Genomic DNA, 12,001 nt, shown 5'->3' on the forward strand with positions numbered 1-12,001 from the left:
ACTAATTAGATGACCACAGTAACTAATTAGATGACCATAGTAACTCATTAGATGACCATAGTAACTCATTAGATGACCATAGTAACTGGTATATCATCCAAAAGCGCAGATTCCAAACATTGAAATACTTTGTATTGGGGTGTAACGGTACATGTGTTTGTATTGAACCGTTTCGGTACAGGGGTTTCGGTTCGGTACGGGGGTGTACCGAACGAGTTTGTAAGCTAAAGTCTTAACAAGCTGCTTTGCTTCTTCTGCCTCTGTCTCAGCACCCAGCATTGTTCCACCCACACAACCATCTGATTGGTTACATGTATAGCGGTAACAGCCAATCAGCAGTGTGTATTCAGAGCACATGTAGTAAATGCTTCAGCATCGAGCAGATAGGTGTTTAGCAGGTGAGCAAAAGGCAGCGTACTCTCCCCAAATGACAATAAACACCTCCCACTCAACTACTACTAACATCACTATAAGCCTGTTGACCTTCTAGAAACTTAAACTGCAGCTCCGCTCACTCGCAGTCCTGGCTTGAGGTGAAGGCTAATTAGCTTTTAGCGTAACATTAGCTCATTTTGCGGTGTGTGTGTGTGTTTCTTTGTTTTACGGACATTAAAGCTTTGAATGGCAGGGTCCCTGCTATCACATGTTGACAAAAATATAACATTTACATAATAAAAGTCAACTACAGGCTTCCCAAATGCTGTAATAAGTTAAGCATGATGAGTTGACTTGAAACTGTTTAATGTTGCACTTTTTATATGTAGAAGGAAAGTTTTGTCATTTTATTTAATCCAAGCAACAACTTGATGCAGTTTAATGTGGATTAAAGTAGGCAGAATTATTATAGTGTTCCCAATGTTAAAAGGATAAAGCCATTGTTTACAAATTTGGTAAATAAATAATCAAGAAATCTATATTTTGTTGTTTTCTTACTGTACCGAAAATGAACCGGACCGTGACCTCTAAACCGAGATACGTACCGAAACAAAATTTGTTGTGTACTGTTACACCCCTACTTTGTATAGTTCAGTACTTACGGTCAATAGAAAACATCACTGTACATCATAATGGCAGCTACACTTACCATCTTAAAGATTAAAAACATTAAATATTTGGGAATGTCCGGCGGGCCAAATTGAAAAGCTTAACGGGCCGCATGTGGCCCCCGGGCCTTAATTTGCCCAGGACTGATTGACATTGTCACTGAAGGCACCAAAACTATGAACGAACACACCAGGAAAAACCTGAAACCCTGTTCAGTGGCTTTGTGGCTAGAGTGTCCGCCCTGAGATGAATAGGTCGTGAGTTCAAACCCCGGCCGAGTCAGACTAAAGACCATAAACATGGCACCCGTTCCCTCCCTGCTTGGCACTCAGAATCAAGGGTTGGAATTGGGGGTTAAAGCCACAAAAATGATTCCCGGGTGCGGCCACCGCTGCTCACTGCTCCCCTCACCTCACCCCCCAGGGGGTGGAACAAGTGAAGTGAATTATATTCATATAGCGCTTTTCTCTAGTGACTCAAAGCAATTTACATTGTGAAACCCAATATCTAAGTTACATTTTTAAAAGCAGTGTGGGTGGCACCGGGAGCAGGTGGGTAAAGTGTCTTGCCCAAGGACACAACGGCAGTGACCAGGTTGGCAGAAGCGGGGATCGGACCTGGAACCCTCAAGTTGCTGGCACGGCCACTCTACCGACCGAGCTGTACCCGCCAACAAGGTAATGGGTCAAATGTAGAGAGTCATTTCCCCACACCTAGTAAATGTGTGACTATCAGTGGTGCTTTAACTTTATGTGGAGTTATATATTTAACGAAAAAGGTGAAATAACTAAAAACATATTTAATATTTTAGTTTCGACTTGTCCAGGGTGTACCCTGCCTTCCGCCCGATTGTAGCTGAGATAGGCGGCAGCGCCCCCCGCGACCCCGAAAGGGAATAAGCGGTAGAAAATGGATGGATGGATATTTAATATTTTAGTTTCTTCAAAATAGCCACCTTTTGCTCGGACTACCGCTTTGCACACTCTTGGCATTCTCTCCATGAGCTCCAAGAATACATAGGTTCTCAGGTGTCATCGTTTTGATGCCTTCAGTGGTAATCTACAACGTAAATACTCATGAAAATAAAGAAAAACATGTTTAAATGAGAAAGTGTGTCCAAACTTTTGGCCCTGTACTGTATATTAGCGGCGTAGCGGTACAACATACTCACGGTTTGGCACATAGTTGGGTGTTATGGTTATAGTTCGGTTCATTTGTTAGTACCTAAAGTACCTTAAGTACCCAAAATGTTGAAAGAGCCATATTTCACTAAAAAACACACAAAATAAGGTATGTCTGGAGCCACAAAAAAGAAAAAAAAGAAAAGCCTTATTATATAAGTGTTAGAGTGAAGGCAACACGTGATGTAAAAGTCTGTATGAGCTGTACTAGCCTGCCTACAATCTAGATGACTGGGCGTCGCAGGCTGGCGCACATTTTCATATTAATATTTATTCTGCACATTTTAACAACATTGGAAAACGTTAGTGAAAAGGAGGTTTCTTAGAAGGTGAGATAACTCCTAGATACAAACCCTGTTTCCATATGAGTTGGGAAACTGTGTTAGATGTAAATATAAACAGAATACAATGATTTGCAAATCCTTTTCAAGCCATATTCAGTTGAATATGCTACAAAGACAACATATTTGATGTTCAAACTCATAAACAAATAATCATTAACTTTAGAATTTGATGCCAGCAACACGTGACAAAGAAGTTGGGAAAAGTGGCAATAAATACTGATAAAGTTGAGGAATGCTCATCAAACACTTATTTGGAACATCCCACAGGTGTGCAGGCTAATTGGGAACAGGTGGATGCCATGATTGGCTATAAAAACAGCTTCCCAAAAAATGCTCAGTCTTTCACCAGAAAGGATGGAGCGAGGTACACCCCTTTGTCCACAACTGCGTGAGCAAATAGTCAAACAGTTTAAGAACAACCTTTCTCAAAGTGCAATTGCAAGAAATTTAGGGATTTCAACATCTACGCTCCATAATATCATCAAAAGGTTCAGAGAATCTGGAGAAATCACTCCACGTAAGCGGCATGGCCGGAAACCAACATTGAATGACCGTGACCTTCCATCCCTCAGACGGCACTGCATCAAAAACCGACATCAATCGCTACAGGATATCACCAGATGGGCTCAGGAACACTTCAGAAAACCACTGTCACGAAATACAGTTCGTCGCTACATCTGTAAGTGCAAGTTAAAGCTCTACTATGCAAAGTGAAAGCCATTTATCAACAACATCCAGAAACTTCGCCGGCTTCTCTGGGCCCGAGATCATCTAAGATGGACTGATGCAGAGTGGAAAAGTGTTCTGTGGTCTGACAAGTCCATATTTCAAATTGTTTTTGGGAATATTCGACTTTGTGTCATCCGGACCAAAGGGAAAGCGAACCATCCAGACTGTTATTGATGCAAAGTTCAAAAGCCAGCATCTGTGATGGTATGGGGGTGTATTAGTGCCCAAGGCATGGGTAACTTACACATCTGTGAAGGCACCATTAATGCTGAAAGGTACATACAGCTTTTGGAACAACATATGCTGCCATCTAAGCGCCGTCTTTTTCATGGACGCCCCTGCTTATTTCAGCAAGACAATGCCAAGCCACATTCAGCACGTGTTACAACAGCGTGGCTTCGTTGTAAAAGAGTGCGGGTACTTTCCTGACCCGCCTGCAGTCCAGACCTGTCTCCCATGGAAAATGTGTGGCGCATTATGAAGCGTAAAATAGGACAGCGGAGACCCCGGACTGTTGAAGGACTGAAGCTCTACATAAAACAAGAATGGGAAAGAATTCCACTTTCAAAGCTTCAACAATTAGTTTCCTCAGTTCCCAAACGTTTATTGAGTGTTGTTAAAAGAAAAGGTGATGTAACACAGTGGTGAACATGCCCTTTCCCAACTACTTTGGCACGTGTTGCAGCCATGAAATTCCAAGGTAATTATTTGCAAATAAAAAAATAAAGTTTATGAGTTTGAACATCAAATATGTTGTCTTTGTAGCATATTCAACTGAATATGGCTTGAAAAGGATTTGCAAATCATTGTATTCTGTTTATATTTACATCTAACACAATTTCCCAACTCATATGGAAACGGGGTTTGTAGGTAGGACAGCTCTAGTCTGACTTCAGCAAAAACTACCAGTGGTGATGGAGTCACTATCCAGAGACTACCATGACATGAACACATGAGTATTCACAGACATGCCAATCCAATTCCTACAAAAAAGTCAATTATGAGAATTCCTGTTTACAAGTTGGTCCTCCTCTCCTCCACTGCAGCTCTCTTCCTGATGATACTACTGAAAAATCCTGTGTGAATATAAAGGACGTGTATTATAATGTGTTGCTTGTACATTTCTTTGACGTAGTCGGACCTCCAGAAGCTCAACCATTGAAGTACAACGCTGATATATTTCCAGTAATTGTAAAGTTGTGCTATTTCTGCAGGGCTTTTACTACGTTTGAATGGCTTTCTAATTTTCTAACGGCTTCCGAGTCACTTTTTTTTGTCTAATAACCAAGCATTTCCACTTCGGATTTTTATATAATGTGCCATGGCAATAAGTTATTGCACTTAGAGTTTGGAGTATTTTGTCTTTCTACTTCTACTGAGACACGGGTCTCATGTTTTGTGTTGCAAAGAAAAGAAAAAGTTGCCTAAAGCCGTCCTTTTTTAGCACCGTGAATGGTGCTGGATATTTGATTGTAAAGGAGTAACTTGTTTTGATTTGATGGGTTGAAGTGACACATGATCAAATGCAATAAAATATTGAACAGTTTGAGCTTGTTTCTTCCTCTTTTTTCTAGATCTGGTCGATATCGGTGTCATTTTGCACGTGTATGAAGGAAGATTTTGCTAAAAATCAAAAAAAGGTGTTCACACACTAATATAGGGCTGGGCGATATATCCATGTACTTGACATATCGCAGGTTTTTTTCCGTGCGATACAGAAAATAACTAATATGATATCGGAGTATAAGTTCTCACGCATTTGCTTTTAGCTGCTGGCATTAAACTACAGGCTCTTCCCACTCTTTCTTGTCTCTCCAATTCTCACAGACAGCAAGCGCAACTTCTTACATACGTCACATACGTATATGTCCTCGCGGAGCAGAGAAGTAGCAGCATGGGTAACATTAGCTGTAATGCGAGTGGTAATACGACAGATAGAAGGTGCCAATCAGGTAACAAATGAAGGAAGCATTAATTCCCAAGAAAAACAGCAGGGGGTCCATCGTCTGCAATGGTTTGGCTTCAAGCGGGAAGATGTTGAACAGACAACCGTGATTTGTCAAGTGTGGGGCAAAAGGTCAAAAGCTTTGCTACAAAAAGTAGCATTACTGCTAATATGTAGCATCATTTGAAAAGTCACCAGCTAGAGAATGAAGAGTGATTACTCTGCATGTCAACATCTCCGTTTGGTGCAATAACATCAAAATGCCGAGGCAAATATTTCCACATCAACACCGTATGAAAAAAATAGTCAACAACAGAAGGAGATAACGTCCGCAGGAACCTACCACATAGTGAAGGACATACACTATTTGATTTCCTATTATGCAGCTCATTTTTGTTTGACACTTATTGTGTGACATCATGCACAAAAGTGCACTTTATTTGTTTTAAACTATTGTAGTGGCGTTCTGTACAAAAAGTGCACTTTAATTGAGTGTTGTTTTGATATGTCATCTTAGTGACATCATGCACAAAAGTGCACTCATAGCTTGTTTTAAAATGTCTGACAATCTTGCACTTTCTGTTTTGGAAATGACATGAATGTTTGTGCCACTGCTTAATAACTGTTTAATAAATACACTTTTAGTTGTGATTTCCCTCTCTGCATGAAAGTTTAAAAGTAGCATATATGAATGCAGTATGAAGAAGAATGATAAATAAATGATAAATGGGTTGTACTTGTATAGCGCTTTTTTTTCTACCTTCAAGGTACTCAAAGCGCTTTGACACTACTTCCACATTTACCCATTCACACACACATTCACACACTGATGGAGGGAGCTGCCATGCAAGGCGCCAACTAGCACCCATCAGGAGCAAGGGTGAAGTGTCTTGCTCAGGACACAACGGACGTGACGAGGTTGGTACTAGGTGGGATTTGAACCAGGGCCCCTCGGGTTGCGCACGGCCACTCTCCCACTGCGCCACGCCGTCCCAAATGTTTGAATGTAGACACATAGAATCATCATACTGCTGTCATTATATGCATCAAGTGTTCATTCAAGGCTAAGGCAAAATATGGAGATATATATGCTGTATCGTCACATGGACTAAAAATATCGAGATATTAAAAAAGGCCTTATGGCCCAGCCTTACACTAATGTACTGCTAATCCTCACCATCAGCAGTAAAATACTGTAACTAGAAATGTTGCGATCAGGGATTTATGCTGCCGATTCCGATACCAATCATCTATGAGTGAGATCGAGCAGCTACCAATACTGCTACCGATCACGTGCGTTGGTGTCGTTAGACCTATTTTAGGGGGGCTGATCCAACTTTTTTTGTTCTTGTCAAAAGTCTAGCAGCCGCATTTTGTACCAACTGTAATCTTTTAATGCTAGACGTGGGGAGGTCCGAAAATAATACGTTACAGTAATCGAGACGAGACGTAACGAGCGCATGAAAAATGGACAAAATGGAACAAATTTAGGACGAAAATAGGAAAATTGACCGCAAAATTCCCCACTAAAAGTGCATTTTCCCTTTGAAGACCAAAATGGGCCCACAAAAGGCCTTTTTTTCCGAGTGAGACTTTTAACTACCCAGAGTGTGTTGGGCTGTTACCAGCGATAAAATCCCCAACCGTGGAATTTAACGTGAGCTAAAAGCCGGAGGACTCTACAAAGCAGGTAGGGGACATAAATAAACACTTGTAGAAAGTAGCCCGCTGTGCCCTGAACAACTCCCATTAAAGCAAATAGGTCACAGTGCCCCAGCCGGGCTGCACTGACATCTTTAATAGACGCTGCGTGGTTAAGGGACCATGAAGACCATTAGTGCACTTCAAAGTTCAGCCTAGGACATTAAAGCCCTGCTGATACGGCCAAGAGGGGACAGATCCTATACGTCATTCGCAACTTTATTTCTCCACCCGTGGACCCGTCAGTCAGCCTGCGCCATAAACAAAACGGGCGCTTGAGCCTCTCATTAAAAGCCATCGTCAGGCTAGTAAATCACTGCTAAAATTGCCTCTTAGAAACATTTCAGCTGATCTTGTCGCTTACTTTAAACAATCCTTGACTTTTTTCCCATTCATTTTTTTTTTTATTTATCTCCTATATCGATGTGCATTTTGGAAGGAACGAGATGAAGAAAATCTTATATTTCCTGCCCCCTTCAACATAATAAGTAGTCTTACTTCATGGATAGCCCAAATTAACAAGCATACAAACCAAACAAATCCAAAAATATGATGAAAAACAAACAAGTGCAAAACTTCATCAAGTACAAACCGAACAAAAAAAAGTAATTACAACTCACGGGATGAGATAGGCACCAGCGCCCCCCGCAACCCTAAAGGGAATAAGCGGTAGAAAATGGATGGATGGATGGGATGAAACAAAACAAATACAAAACCAGACAAAAAATAAGTAAAATAATAAATATAAAGCAAAATGTAGACACTTACGGCTGTCCATAGGATCTTACTGTTCTGTTTTTATATCCATCCATCCATCTTCTTCCGCTTATGTGAGGTCGGGTCGCGGGGGCAGCAGCCTAAGCAGAGAAGCCCAGACTTCCCTCTCCCCAGCCACTTGGTCCAGCTCTTCCCGGGGATCCTGAGGCGTTCCCCAGCCAGCCGGGAGACATAGTCTTAAAAAACGTTTTTTGAGTGATTGATTGAGACTTTTATTCGTAGATTGTACAGTACAGTACATATTCCGTACAATTGATCACTAAATGGTAACACCCCAATAAGTTTTTCAAACTTGTTTAAGTCGGGGTCCACGTTAATCAATTCATGGTACGTGTCCTGGGTCTTCCCCGTGGCCTCCTACCGGTTGGACGTGCCCTAAACGGGTGGCATTCTGACCAGATGCCCGAACCAACTAAACAAATACATCCAAATATAATGAAATCAAACTAACAAAAGGAAAATGTCATTAAGTATAAACCGAACAAAAAAAGTAATATATACGTGAGGTGTACCGTATTTCCTTGAATTGCCGACGGGGCGCTAATTAATTTAAAACCTCTTCTCACTCCTGCGCTTACCAAAGGCATGCGGTAAAAGTAAGCATGCACTAATTATTTTAAAACCTTTTCTCACTCCGGCACTTACCAAAGGCATGCAGTAAAAATTTGAGAGTAATGTAAGCTTGGACCTTAAATCCTACTGAGTAGCTCTTAATATTCTTCCCTTTATGCGATTTCAAATTACCTGTATTGAAATCAGCCTCCTCCATTTTGAAAATGATGACAGGGGAAGTGTTAATCGTGACGTCACGACTTTGACCCGGCGGTAATACTAAGCATGCGCTAATTATTTTGCGAAGCAAGTTTGACCCGGCAGAAATTCAAGGCAGGCACATACTATATACCCTGCGGCAATTCAAGGAAATACGGTATATTCCTTTTTTGTGATACAAATCAAATCCAAAAATAGACAAAAACTAAGTAAAATAATAAATAAAAAGCAAAATGTAAACACTTACGGCTGTCAATAGGATCTTATTCTTCTGTCTTTATGTACTTTTTTTAATTGGAATATATTTCTACAATCTTTTATCTCCTTGTAAAGTACGTTTCATAAATAAACCCCCACCACTGATACTGTATACACATTTGTGTTAAAGGCCTACTGAAAGTCTGATAGTTTATATATCAATGATGAAATATTAACATTCCAACACATGCCAATACGGCCGCTTTAGTTTACTAAATTGCAATTTTAAAATTTCCCAGGAGTTTCGTCTTGAAAACGTCGTGTAATGATGACGTGTACGCAAGACGTCACACATTTTACGGAAGTATGAGCGCTGCACACACACACAGCTAAAAGTAGTCTGCTTTAACGGCATAATTCCACAGTATTTTGGACATCTGTGTTGCTGAATCTTTCGCAATTTGTTCAATTAATAATGGAGAGGTCACAGTAGAAAGATGGAGTTGGGAAGCTTTAGCCTTTAGCCACACAAACACACGGTGATTCCTTGTTTAAAATTCCCGGAAGTGAAACTGTACTATGGATCAGAGCGGACATGGATCCCGACTACATGTCAACCAGCAGGTTTCGGTGAGAAAATTGTGGTTAAAAAGTCGCTTCTTACCGGAGAAAAGCTGCCGTCGACTCCTCTGCGACACTGGCGTCAACACACCCATGGACACACACCTCCGACTATCAGGTACTATTAAACTCACTAAAACACTAGCAACACAATAGAAAGATAAGGGATTTCCCAGAATTATCCTAGTAAATGTGTCTAAAAACATCGGAATCCGTCCCAATGCAATCGCCTTTTTTTCTTTAACTCGCTTTCTTTTTTTTGTTTTTGTCCGTCGCTATCAATATCCTCAAACACGAATCTTTCATCCTCGCTCAAATTAATGGGGGAATTGTCGTTTTCTCGGTCCGAATAGCACTTTTTGTTGGAGGCTCCTATTAAAAACAATGTGAGGATGTGAGGAGCCATCAACATGTGACGTCATCGTCTGCGACTTCCGGTACAGGCGAGGCTTTTCTCTTAACACCGACAGTTGCCAACTTTATCGTGGATGTTCTCTACTAAATCCTTTCAGCAAAAATATGGCAATATGGCCAAATGATCAAGTATGACACATAGAATGGAGCTGCTATCCCCGTTCAAATAAGAACCTCTCATTTCAGTAGGCCTTTAAAGTTGTCCTTGAATACCTATTGGAGATATCCGATATTATCGGCCGATAAATCCTTTAAAATGCAATGGCAGAAATGATCGGTATCGGTTTCAAAAAGTAAAATGACTTTTTAAAAACGTCGCTGTACGGAGCGCTACATGTCAAGTAAAACACAGAACGGCAATCTGAGTCAGGTGCGTAAAACACACACCTGCTCCCAATCTGCACATCTGCTCCTAGACTATAAGAGAGGCGAAGGGGGCACGATTGCGAGGAGAGAGGAGGAAACCACGGCAGCCAAGAGCACGCCAAGATGAGTCCCCGCCACAGACGCAGCAGACGAGCACCGAAAGGTGCGTCACGACCAGGAAGCAGGGCCGGCGCACTAGAAATGGGCGCGCCCGACTGGCTCGAAGACAGATTTACTGAAAGAATAAGTCTGAATCCAACCTGCTACGATGCGTCGTGTGTCCAGTGTCCCCGCCATCCACACGGTGACGGCAGGAAGTCTGTCACAAGGAGTTGACGACTGCAGCATGAGAGGTTTGCTGGCGTCGCTTGATGACCTCATCAAACCGCCGCCAGCGTAGCATAACTACAACAAGAGTGTGTTGTTGCCGGTGCTGTAGCCGTGGCTAACAAGCCGGCTCGCTCGGTGACTGACTAACGACATCGTGTCCATAGTTTTGGAATTTTTTTAAGTGTCTCTAACGGATAAAAAACTGTCAATTTGCAATGACTGCAAAAAGTTGGTTAAGCGAGGAGGAACCAAGATGTCTTCCTTTAAAGGCCTACTGAAATGAGAGGTTCTTATTTAACCGGAGATAGCAGGTCCATTCTATGTGTCATACTTCATCATTTTGCCATATTTTTGCTGAAAGGATTTAGTAGAGAACATCCACGATAAAGATCGCAACTTTTGGTCGCTCATAAAAAAGCCTTGCCTGTACCGGAAGTAGCAGACGATGTGCGCGTGACATCACGGGTTGTGGAGCTCCTCACATCTGAACATTGTCTACAATCATGGCCACCAGCAGCGAGAGCGATTCGGACCGAGAAAGCGACATTTCCCCATTAATTTTAGCGTGGATGAAAGATTTTTTGGATGAGGAAAGTGAGAGTGAAGGACTAGAAAAAATAAATAAATAAATAAAGGCAAGGGCAGTGAGAGTGATTCAGATATTATTAGACACATTTACTACGATAATTCTGGAAAATCCCTTTTCTGCTTATTGTGTTACTAGTGTTGTAGTGAGATTACATGGTACCTGAAAGTCGGAGGGGTGTGGCCACGGGTGTGATGACCGCCAGTGTCTCCGGTGGGAGGAGGTAATAGTTCGCAGCTGCAGGAGGACGCAAGCTCCGCTCATGTCTACTGTAAGAGCAGATTTATTAGCACAATTTTCTCCCGAAACCTGCCGTTTGACATGTGGTGGGGAACCATGTTTGCTTGACCGCTCTGTTCCATAGTAAAGCTTCACCTTCGGGAATGTAAACAAGGGAACACCGGCTGTGTTTGTGTTGCTAAAGGCAGCTGCAATACACCGCTTCCACCTTACATCTTTCTTCTTTGACGTCTCCATTATTAATTGAACCAATTGGAAAAGATTCAGCAACACAGATGTCCAGAATACTGTGTAATTATGCGATTAAAGCAGACTACTTATAGCTTGGATCGGGCTGGAAGAACATGTCCGCAACCACCGGTGACGTCACGCGCACGCATCATCATACGCGTAATCATTCCGCGACGTTTTCAACAGGATATTTGGCGGGAAATTTAAAATTGCAATTTAGTAAACTAACCCGGCCGTATCGGCATGTCTTGCAATGTTAATATTTCATCATTGATATATAAACTATCAGACTGCGTGGTCGGCAGTAGTGGCTTTCAGTAGGCCTTTAATACGAGCAATTTAATCTCCCACCTCTTCAAAAATCATAAGGAGATACACGATGAATACAAGTGGAAGATGGATGAAAACCGGACATCGAAAGCAGCTTGCAGTGAACGGAGGTGCCGTGTCTCAAGGCAGCATTTCAGAAGCTCTGGCTGACTGCTGGGCCACTTCAAGCACTCACCACCAGCTTGCAGCACAT

Source organism: Nerophis ophidion, linkage group LG12 (genome assembly GCF_033978795.1).
Source record: "Nerophis ophidion isolate RoL-2023_Sa linkage group LG12, RoL_Noph_v1.0, whole genome shotgun sequence".
In the NCBI taxonomy this organism is placed as follows: domain Eukaryota; kingdom Metazoa; phylum Chordata; class Actinopteri; order Syngnathiformes; family Syngnathidae; genus Nerophis; species Nerophis ophidion.